We start from the raw sequence: 10,756 nt of genomic DNA on the forward strand, positions 1-10,756 counted from the left end.
TAAACAGCAATGTAATAATGGCCAGATAATCTATTTGCTTGACGGATATATGTTGGACAGGTATCGTGGAGAATTCCCATTCCCTTCTTTAAAATATTCCCAACTGATCTTTTACATCAACCTGCAAAAGCAGACAGGGCAAAGTTTCATCTGAAACGCTGAAAGTGCAGACGGCAACCCTCGATACTGGCCGAAAGTGTTGTCTTCCCTTTGGATTGATATTCTTGCAAATTGACCTGATGAATGCAAGCAGAAAGCTTCAATAAAACTTATTTTTGATTCAACAATGGGTAGCGTTGTACTTGTAGTTACTTTAGCAGTCACCAGTGAACGTAAGCAATGTGAGAAAGTGTACTGTCACAAGACTCTTTTTTTTTAATATACATGGGATAATAGTGCTGGGAAAGGCTTGTAGCTGACCACATGAGATGGAGAAGCACCCTGAGCTAACACCTCAAAACAGGGGAAAAGAAGCTAATGAGCACAGCAGCAGACAGGCGGGCATGAAGGAAGGAGTGCAGCAGTTCCAGCAGATCAACGACCACATACAGATGTGACCTCTGTGACTAGGACTGTCACTCCAGCATTGGTCTCTTCAGTCACGAGCGACGTTGCTTCAGGGAAGCAGAATACTGGAACAATGAGGATGCAACCCATGGTCAGCCATGACCGAAAAGGCCCTCTTTCATAGATTTTTATTGATGTCAGTGCGTGGGTATTGTAAAATCTTTCTGCTTAGGTTTTTTGCTTAACTTGAGAGCAGGAGATTTATAATTATTTGAATGCGAATCCAAAGTATTGGGTATAACCCTCTGCTAGTACAGATGGTGAGCTTAGAGATGGGAAGGGAACATCCATCAGAATCATATTCTTACTAGGAAGGCCTATGGTTGACCTTTCTGGTCTGCTGCAAACTGAAGCCCTTAAGTGGCCAGTTTAAGTGACCATTGGGATTAACCCAGTGGCAGGTAAGCCACTATGTGATGTTCATCAAAGCTGCCATCTGGCAGGAAGATTGCCACTTTGAGTGGGGTGTCAATCATTAAAACCATGATCAAAGGCTTGATCGAGGAACTGGACATTGGGTGGTGGGTCTGTTCCCCTGGGAGTCACACTGTTGTACCTGCAATCACCCCTCACTCACCCTTCTCCCAATGTTGCTCCCCTTCCCCTCACAAGCTGGGATTCTGTCCCCCTCTGTCCCCTCACTCGCCTAGATATCGCTTAGCTTCATCCTGGGTCCCCCACATCTACCAACAGCCAGTGCCCCCACCATGCTGTCTGTGATGCAAGATGACAGCCTCTGATTAGCTGGAAGCTTTCACTCAGCCCGTCCTTTGCTGTTGGGGAAGGGCCCAAAGGTGGCCTCCTGATTGCCTGAGTGGAATATGATGCATGGGTCTCCAGCTGGCTGACCAGACGTCTGAAGGCACAACAAGATTACACCCTTTCAGTCAGTTGCTAGGATCTTAAATTGCTTCCAATAACCTAGTTTTACAAATTCTTGACAGTGACAAGCATTGAATTTCATTAGACTGGGAGTTCCATATACACGCGTATTATCTCCATCCCCCTCAGGGTTGGGAACTGTTGCAGGGAGCACCACACCCTCACATACATTCTCTGCCAGCACAGACCTGCTCTGACAGCTAACTGGCTGTGCGAAATGACATTTGCATGACCTGTAGTTTGCAGAATGATGTGATGGGTGTAACTCGCATCCTTGTGTGTGGATTCGAGGACTGCAACAATGGTTAGTCACTTTTGCTGTCAGGCACGCAGCTTAAACTGATGTTGAGGTTATATTTTCAGCTGTGCAGACTGGCTTTTCATCTTTGTTCTTTGCAAAATTTCTTGACACCTAGCAATGAGTATTATGGTTTTGCTTTAGCACAGTTTACCCTTCGACAACCTGATGTTCTCCACTGACAGACCCTCACTCCTTAAAACCTGAATTCTGTCACTTTATTTTCTTGTTTTTTTTTGGCCTGTGTGTAGCCCATTGTTCTGGGCAATAAAATGTTTATCTCATGTTTGTGCCAGTGTGACCAGATTGCGTGGCTTGGTGCTGGAGTCATGCCTCCACACTAAGTGGGCAAAATAATACCCACAGACAAGCAATTTGATTTTCTAAGAAAACTATAGGATATAGGAGCAGAAGTAGGCCATTCACCAACTCATACTCCTCAATTCCTCTTTCCTGCCTTTTCCCTATAACCATCGATTCACTTACTGATTAAAAATCAGCCTAACTCAGCATTGCTTATAATTAATGACTCAGCCTCGACAGTCCTTTGTGGTAAAGAATTCCACAGATTCATTACTCTCTGAGATAGGAAATTTTTCTTTATCTCTGGCTTAAATATGCGATCCCTTATTCCAAGTTTATGCCTTCTATTCCTAGATTCTCCCAAAAGGGGAAAACACCATTTCCACTTCTCCCCTGCCAAGCCCCCTAAGAATCTTGTACGCTTCCAAAATGTCACCTTTCATTCTTCTAAATTTCAGTGACTACAGGCCCAGTCGACTCAACCTCTCCCCATAACATAATCCCTCCATACCAGGTATCAAACCTTCTCTCGACTGCCTCCAACACCAGCTTTATTTCTTTAGATAAGGGGCCCAAAATTATTCACAGCAGTCCAGTCTGACTCTGGTCTGCCAAAGTTTTCCCAAAACCTGTCTACTTTTATACTCCACTCTCTTAAAATAAAGGCTAAGATTGAATTCGCCTTCCCTATTAACTGCTGAACTTGGATGCTAGCTTTTTGTGATTCAAAGGCAAGGAATTTGAATTATTTTAATAAAATATGTGGAGTTATAAAATTCAGCAAGCCATATTTTTACATAGTACTTGACAAATATGATTGTAACGTATCCATCCACTATCCAGTAGTTGGGAAATCTCTTGGAACTGAGAAACGGTTCAGAGAGCCAGCTCAGAGAATAGTAATAGTTCAACTTCCTCATGACTCTTGTGAGTATTGTCTTGGGCTGTGTCTGTCTCTCAGCTGAGGAATTTCATTTGAAATTGATCTATGCAGACCTCAGAATCTAATAAAGAGTGTACAGATGTTCCCTGTTTTCACTGACGTGATGTTTTTAATGGAAAAAAAGTTAGATTTTTAAAATATTACCAAACGAAAACAGTGAATTCAGCTTGTCACTTTTACACACATGGTTGGGTCTGAATTTTCACAAGGAGATGGGTAACAGGAGTAGGGTTGGTTTTTGTGCCAGGGACCCTCTGTTTGAGGACAACATGATTAATGTTGAAATTTTCAGGTGGATAAGTCCTTCATTGGCATGAAGATGTGTTGTCAATCCAATCCTGGGCAACACACACACTCAGGTTCAGAGGAACACTTAGCTGCAGTGCAAGATGAGTATCAGGCAGGGCACGTCAACAAGAAAATGCCTTTTCAGCCACTTCTTTTTAAAAAATGATAAGAAAAGCACAAGAAAACAGCCAGTTTGAGCGTAAGGGGGCGTGTGGGAGCGTGGGCTTCGTGAGGGATTTCGTGAGGTGAATCCCTTCTGCAGGACAATCTGATGCTGTAGGCACAAGTGAGGACTGCAGATGCTGGAAACCTGAGTTTAGATTAGAGTGGTGCTGGTAAAGCACAGCAGGTCAGGCAGCATCCGAGGAGCAGGAAAATCGATGTTTCGGGCAAAAGCCCTTCATCAGGAATGTTCAATTTTCTTGCTCCTCTGATGCTGCCTGACCTGCTGTGCTTTTCCAGCACCACTCTGATCTAAAATCTTATCCTCTACCCTGGCTGAAGAGAGGGTCTGTAAGCTGGGAGTGCTCAGCTGACTTGTTGTTATCCAGTCAACTTATCTGTCCCTCTATTGCTAATAGAAACTGCAGGCCTGTTTAGGGAGGTATAAGACTGTCAAAGGCTTGGAGCTGGTACGCCGTCAGCACTCCTGTGATGAAGGGTGAGCAGCTAAGGATTTCAAAGGAACATGTGAGTCTTCTTCATTATCTCTCTAACAGGATCTGTCATATCAGTGTAACTAGTGCATGATTGTTATCACGCAATAAGCTACATCCAGGTTTCTTAATCGATTACCAAATTGTTTTAACCCAGTATCTCAGACTAAGCAGGTCCTGCAGATCCCTACCCTGAAAGTGGATGGTTGCAACAAATCTGTTAGATTGCTAACACAGCATGATCAGCAGTGGTTAGGATTCAGCTTGTACCATTTTGACAAGAGGAAGAATGTGAGGGCTGGAGATCAGAGTCAAGAGTGTGGTGCTGGAAAAGCACAGCAGGTCAGGCAGCATCAGTCCTCAGCAAGGGCCTCCCCTTCATCCCTCGATTCTCTCGGATTAATGAGTTTGACACGCGTTGTGGCATTGAACATTTCTTCCACCGCCTCCACCCCCGGGCCCACTTTTTCAATCAAGACTCTCGTCCACACAACGATGACTCTTTCTCTCTCTTCCAACACGCCCCATCCACCCGGACACCCCATGCTGGCCTGTTACGTGCCCTTGACCTCTTCATTTGTAACTGCCACTGGGCTGCTGCCTGACCTGCTGTGCTTTTCCAGCAGCACACTCAAAGTCCCCATTTTGACAAGTGGTCTGGATTCCATTTGGCTGTCTCCAGGCAAATGTGAAGCTTTCTTCAGACTGGAAGAGCTAAACACTCAAGAACCTTTTGGCATGTTCAAAGAAGAAAGAATGACAGTCAATGGTAAAAAAGTTTTGTAGACCCGGTAAGAGACTTGCAGCAGCAAAACTGAGCTAAGGGTGCACGATTTGCATCAAGACAGTTACAGGTTATATCAGGTGCCAGTGATCTGTAGGAGTGGTCTCGGGTTGAGGTTCAGCCAGACAATGAGCGAACATTATAGCCTCCACGTGTAAAGTTGAGCAGGAAGAAAGCTTTTTAACCAAGTGACATAGCTATAGGCTGGGAAAATTGAAAGTGAAGTACTTGTGTTGCTCAGATTGCGTATGGGCAGGGAATCACAAGGTATAGCATAGTAAGGAAAAGGAAGGGCCACAGAAGTGATTGAAAATGAAGTGCAGACCCTGAAAAGGCATAAAGTGACAATTAAAATGGACAATTTAGAAGGCTAAACTGTTACATTCTGGTGGAAGAAGAGAGTTAGCAAAAAAGACAGAACTTCTCTTACTTGAATTGTGCTATAACTGGGAAGCATTCATTTAAACCATATGCAGTGGGTCTCTTTGAGAAAAAAAACTGTGAAAGCAATGAGAAGAACTTGTGGGTGGCATGGTGGCTCAGTGGTTAGTACTACTGCCTCACAGCACCAGAGACCTGGGTTCAATTCCCGACTCAGGCGACTGACTGTGTGGAGTTTGCACATTCTCCCCGTGTCTGCGTGGGTTTCCTCCGGGTGCTCCAGTTTCCTCCCACAGTCTAAAGATGTGCAGGTCAGGTGAATTAACCATGCTAAATTGCCCGTAGTGTTAGGTAAAGGGGTAAATGTAGGGGTATGTGGGAGGGTTGCGCTTCGGCGGGTCGGTGTGGACTTGTTGGGCCAAAGGGCCTGTTTCCACACTGTAAGAATCTAATCTAATTCTGTGCAGCCACAGACAGCAGAAATCATCTAGCAAAGAGAAAAACAATTAAAGGAATGGGTTTCATTCAGTAACTCTGTTAAGGAAATGGGAATCATTTATTGATACCATAAGTAGCAGGATTCATCAGCAGAAACCTGGAAAAGACTCCTATCATCCATTTTACTTGCAAAAGGTGGAAACCCTCTATTTTGATGACAAAGCTATGAGAAAATCTTCGAGGAAATATAATCGAAGTATTGAAATGCTGTAGAACTGAAGCAAGGAAGCTAAGTAGTTACATTGGGAAGACATGGCAGCACAAATAATATTACCAGGAAGAGTTAATTTCAGAAGTGGGCCAAGGTAGAACACAGACAAAGTGGCAAGTAACATTCACCCCACACAATTGACAAGCAAAAGCCATCTCCAGCCGGAGAGAATCTAACTATCACTATTGACCTTCAATGGCTTTACCAATTCTGGATCCCCCACTATCAATATCCTGGGGGTCGCCATTGGCCAGAAACTCATCTGGATCAGCTATATAAATGCTGTGTCCACAAGAGCAGATCAGAGGCTAGAGATTCTACAATCAGTAATTCACCTCAGGCTGCCCAGAGCTTATCCATGATCTATAAGACACAAGTTAGGAATGTGATGGAAAACTCCCACTTGTCTAGGTGACTGCAGCTCCATCAACACTGAGGAAGATGGACACCATTTTTGAGAAGATTTGTAACTCAGGTTGAGGTTGTCAAAGGAGACCATTATTTCATCCTTTTCTATCTTAGTATCTTTGATGTTCAGGAATTCTTGGGTGGAGTGGATGGAGTGGCATGAGTCTTCTACTAGGGTATTAATGATGCCCACAACCGATTCTGCAAATATAAGTGGGATATTTTGCTCCAAAAAACTTCATACACCAACACGACATGAATGGACAAGCACACTAGAAAGAGCCATCAACATTGAACAATAGCAGACCAAGAAAGAAAAACAACTATCCCTACAAGAAAAACTGAGCAAGCTCGCACAAAAGAACAACACAGACAATTCAGAAGCTTGGATTAAAAACCTATCGCACCGACCACTAACAGACACGGAAAAAGCTGTCCTAGTAAGAGGGCTGAACTACAATTACAGAGATGTAGACTAAAAGGACTTCTTAGCAGCACTAGAATCAACTCTGAAAGACAATGGACTCACTGAAGAAATCCAGCAGACCATCAGAAGGACAGTTGCACTAACACTAACCAGGAAGAAGAAAGGGAACACCCTCAACACAAAGGAAAGGAAAGCCCTAGAAGGACTCAGGAAAGACAGAAACATTGTAATCCTACCAGCAGGCAAAGGGCGCATGACCGTCACCTTAAACAGAACACAGTACATTGAAAAGGCGAACTCACTGCTCACAGCTACTGATACTTACTAACAGGTGGCGATAGACCCGACTCCATAATTAGAAAACCGTATCACAGCCACATTGAAGAAGCTTCATAAATCAGGAGACATTAACAAGATATATCTCCAAAAAATGAAATCTGATGGATCCAACATTCTCCCCCCTCCCACTTTCTATGAATTACTTAAGGTACACAAGCTAGAGACCCCCCCCCCCCCCCCCAGAACCATAGTCTCACTCCCTAGCACACCGACACATAAACTAGCAAAGGAAATTCACCAAAAACTGAAACACCTAGTAGAAGACACATGCCACTCCAACACTCCGCCCAAGAATTCCAAAACAAAATGGGACAAATTTGAGGAAACCTACAACATCGTCAACAACAGGCTCACTGGAGGAGGAGAACAACAACATATTTCCCTTCCTAGATGTCAGTGGAACAAACAGTTAAGGGAGAACTACAGACCAACGTCTTCAGGAAAGCAACACATACAGACCAGACACTCAACTACAGGAGCAATCATCCCAACACCCACAAACAGAGCTGCATCAGGATATGATGTAAACAGGCAGGAACTTCGAGCAGCAGAAGAAAAATACCTATACAGCATATTCAAGAAGAACGGGTACCCGACAAACACAATCCATTGATTCTTAAACAACAAAGCCAAACAAGTAGACACAGCATGCCCAAAAGCCCTAGCCACACTACCATACATCAAAGACATCTCGGAGATGACAACCAGACTGCTCCAACCCCTTGGCATCATCGTAGCCCACACTGAAACAGTGAGTGATGAACCTAAAGTACCCTATACTAATAACCAGTAAAACAAATATTATTTACAAAATACCCTGTAAGAACTGCAACAAACATTACATTGGGGGGACAGGCAGAAAACTAGTCACCAGGATACATGAACACCAAACTAGCCACCAAAAGACATGACCCACTATCACTGGTAACCTTACAAACAGGAGAAGAGGGACGCCACTTCGACTAGGACAACACATCCATCCTAGGACAGACTAAACAGAGACACACACACTGGAATTCCTAGAGGCCTGGCATTCAAACCGGAACTCCATCTATAAACACATTGATTTGGACACCATTTACAAACCTCTGAGAAAAAGAACCGGAAATGATATTACCCCCCTTAACAGACCAAACCACATCAGCAGAAAGCGGGACAAAACACCAGTGCTTCACTGGAGGCTCACTGATGTTCCCTGGCATGGTGATGAAATGTCCAAAAGCAAACCTGCCAGCTCAAACTAGAAACGTACAACATGAACACTATCCAGAACCAAGCAGCTTATTTGACTTGTACTCCATCCTCCGCCTAGAACATTCACCTCCTTCAACACCAATGCATAGTGCAAGCAATGTGTCTCAATTTTCAAGACGCACTGCAGCAACTTGCCAAGGTTATTTTGATAGCATCTTCCAAACCCATAATGTTTATTACACAGAAGGATCAAGGCAACAGACACATGGGAGCACTACCACCTGCAAAGTTCCCTCCAAGTCTCCCGCCATTCTGACTTGGAACTTGGATTAAGTGTCACTTGGAAAAGCACATCATTAATCAGGGAAGGTCTGCATGATTTTATAAAAGAAAAGTCCCACTTAACTAATAATTTAATTGCTTGAGGAAGTAAAGAGGATTGATGAGGCTAATACAGGATGTTGTCTGATCAGAAAAAGTAAAGCCCATGCGATATCTGGATATGCGATGCACTGGTTCCAAAGTTGGCTCAGTGGCAGGAAAGAGAGAGTACTGGTGAACAAATATTTTTGTGGATAAGTGGTTTTTAGTGGTGTGTAGGACCACTAGCATTCCTGTTTACATCTGTCAGCCAGGACTCCCTGATTGGACCAGATTACCAGCCCCAATCAGGGTCGAAAAGTATGATGCTGGAAACACATAGCAGTTGAGGCAGCATCTGAGAAGCAGGAGAGTCGATGTTTTGATGTAAGCCCTTCATCCTGATGAAGCCCGAAACATCAACTCTCCTGCTCTTCAGATGCTGCCTGACATGCTGTGCTTTTCCAGTGCCACACATTTTGACTCTGATCTCCAGCATCTGCAGTCCTCACTTTCTCCTAGCCCCAATTAGTGAACTCATATTTTATAAGATTCACATGGCTAACCTTGTTTCAATGAATACGCTCTAATTTCTTCCTCTTGATTAATCTTTTCATCATTCTTCAGTATTAGAGTCATAGAGATGTACAGCATGGAAACAGACCCTTCGGTCCAACTCGACCATGCCAACCCACTTAGTTCCACCTGCCAGCACCTGGCCCATATCCCTCCGATCCCTTCCTATTCATATACCCATCCAGATGCCTTTTAAATGTTGCAATTGTACCAGCCTCCACCACTTCCGCTGGCAGCTCATTCCATACACGTACCACCCTCTGAATGAAAGGGTTGCCTTTTAAGTCTCTTTTATATCTTTCCCCTCTCACCCTAAACCTATGCCCTCTAGTTCTGGACTCCCCGATCCCAGGGAAAAGACTTTGCCTATTTATCTTATCCATGACTCTCATAATTTTGTAAACCTCTATAAGGTCATCCCTCAGCCTCTGACATTCCAGGGAAAACAGCCCCAGCCTATTCAGCCTCTCTCTATAGCTCAAATCCTTCAACCCTGGCAACATCCTTGTAAATCTTTTCTGAGCCCTTTCAAGTTTCACAACATCTTTCCGATAGGAACGAGACCAGAATTGCACTCAATATTCCAACAGTGGCCTAACCAATGTCCTGTACAGCCGCAACATGATCATGGATGAATTCTCTACCAGTCTTTATATTCTGAATGTACTTGCTATTATGTAATAAGCTACATCTTGTTTAGGACCAGAATTCTTCCCGCTAAGATAAAAAGGTTTCTGTCTACCACAAAAGACCAAGTATTCCCTCGAGATCCCTGACAGGAAAGAAGATGGTGGCAGCAAATACATCATGCTGAACAACAGTGAGGATGCATCTTACAACCAGGCGGAATGGAAAATCTCACTCAGCATCCTTTACTCACCTTTAACAAAATCCTTAATGAGCCTTATTACCTGCCCACCTTTTGGGGTTGAATAGCCTTCCCGGGGCCTGAAATCAGCTCACCAAAATGACCAGCACCAGGAGTGATACCTCAATATTCAAACCAACAGGTGCCAGTATTTTTGGGAACCCCTGTTTTTGCCAGGTTTGGAGCCAAGTTGTGCCCAAAACAAAAGCTGTCATGCTTTTAACAGTAAAATACATCTGAGTGTGAAGCTGCATTTGGTTAGTTTGAGATATTGAGATCAAAGCCAGTAGCTCTTGAACAACCCCCTTTAATTCACACAGCAGTCTATCTACTGTATTGCTGTGTCTTCATATGCTTTTTTGATGCTTCTGCTTTGGTTGCATCAGCATCACAGACTAATATCTGTATTCTGCCAGCATTTATATTGGTAGAGCTAGCTAAACCAGACATGACCTGTTGAGATAGAAGTCCTGATAATGATAACATCGAAAAGAAATTAATGTAAAGATGAGCCTTGAAGATTTCAAGTGGTGAGGCTGGACCTCTTTACTTTGGCAACTTGTTCCAAATCGGAATGCCCTCAGGAAGAAAGGTGGTTGATATACAGTCTTGGAAACAAATGGTTTTTGTAATTTCTGTGGATGATGATCTCATATTTTGTCATTGCAAGGAGGCGCCAGGTACTACTTTAAGAATATAAACAAATTGTCTTTATGTTACTTCTGTCTTCAATCCCACAAATTACATACAGTTGTGAGGAAGAAATTAATAAC

This window comes from Hemiscyllium ocellatum, chromosome 24, assembly GCF_020745735.1.
Source record: "Hemiscyllium ocellatum isolate sHemOce1 chromosome 24, sHemOce1.pat.X.cur, whole genome shotgun sequence".
Taxonomy (NCBI): domain Eukaryota; kingdom Metazoa; phylum Chordata; class Chondrichthyes; order Orectolobiformes; family Hemiscylliidae; genus Hemiscyllium; species Hemiscyllium ocellatum.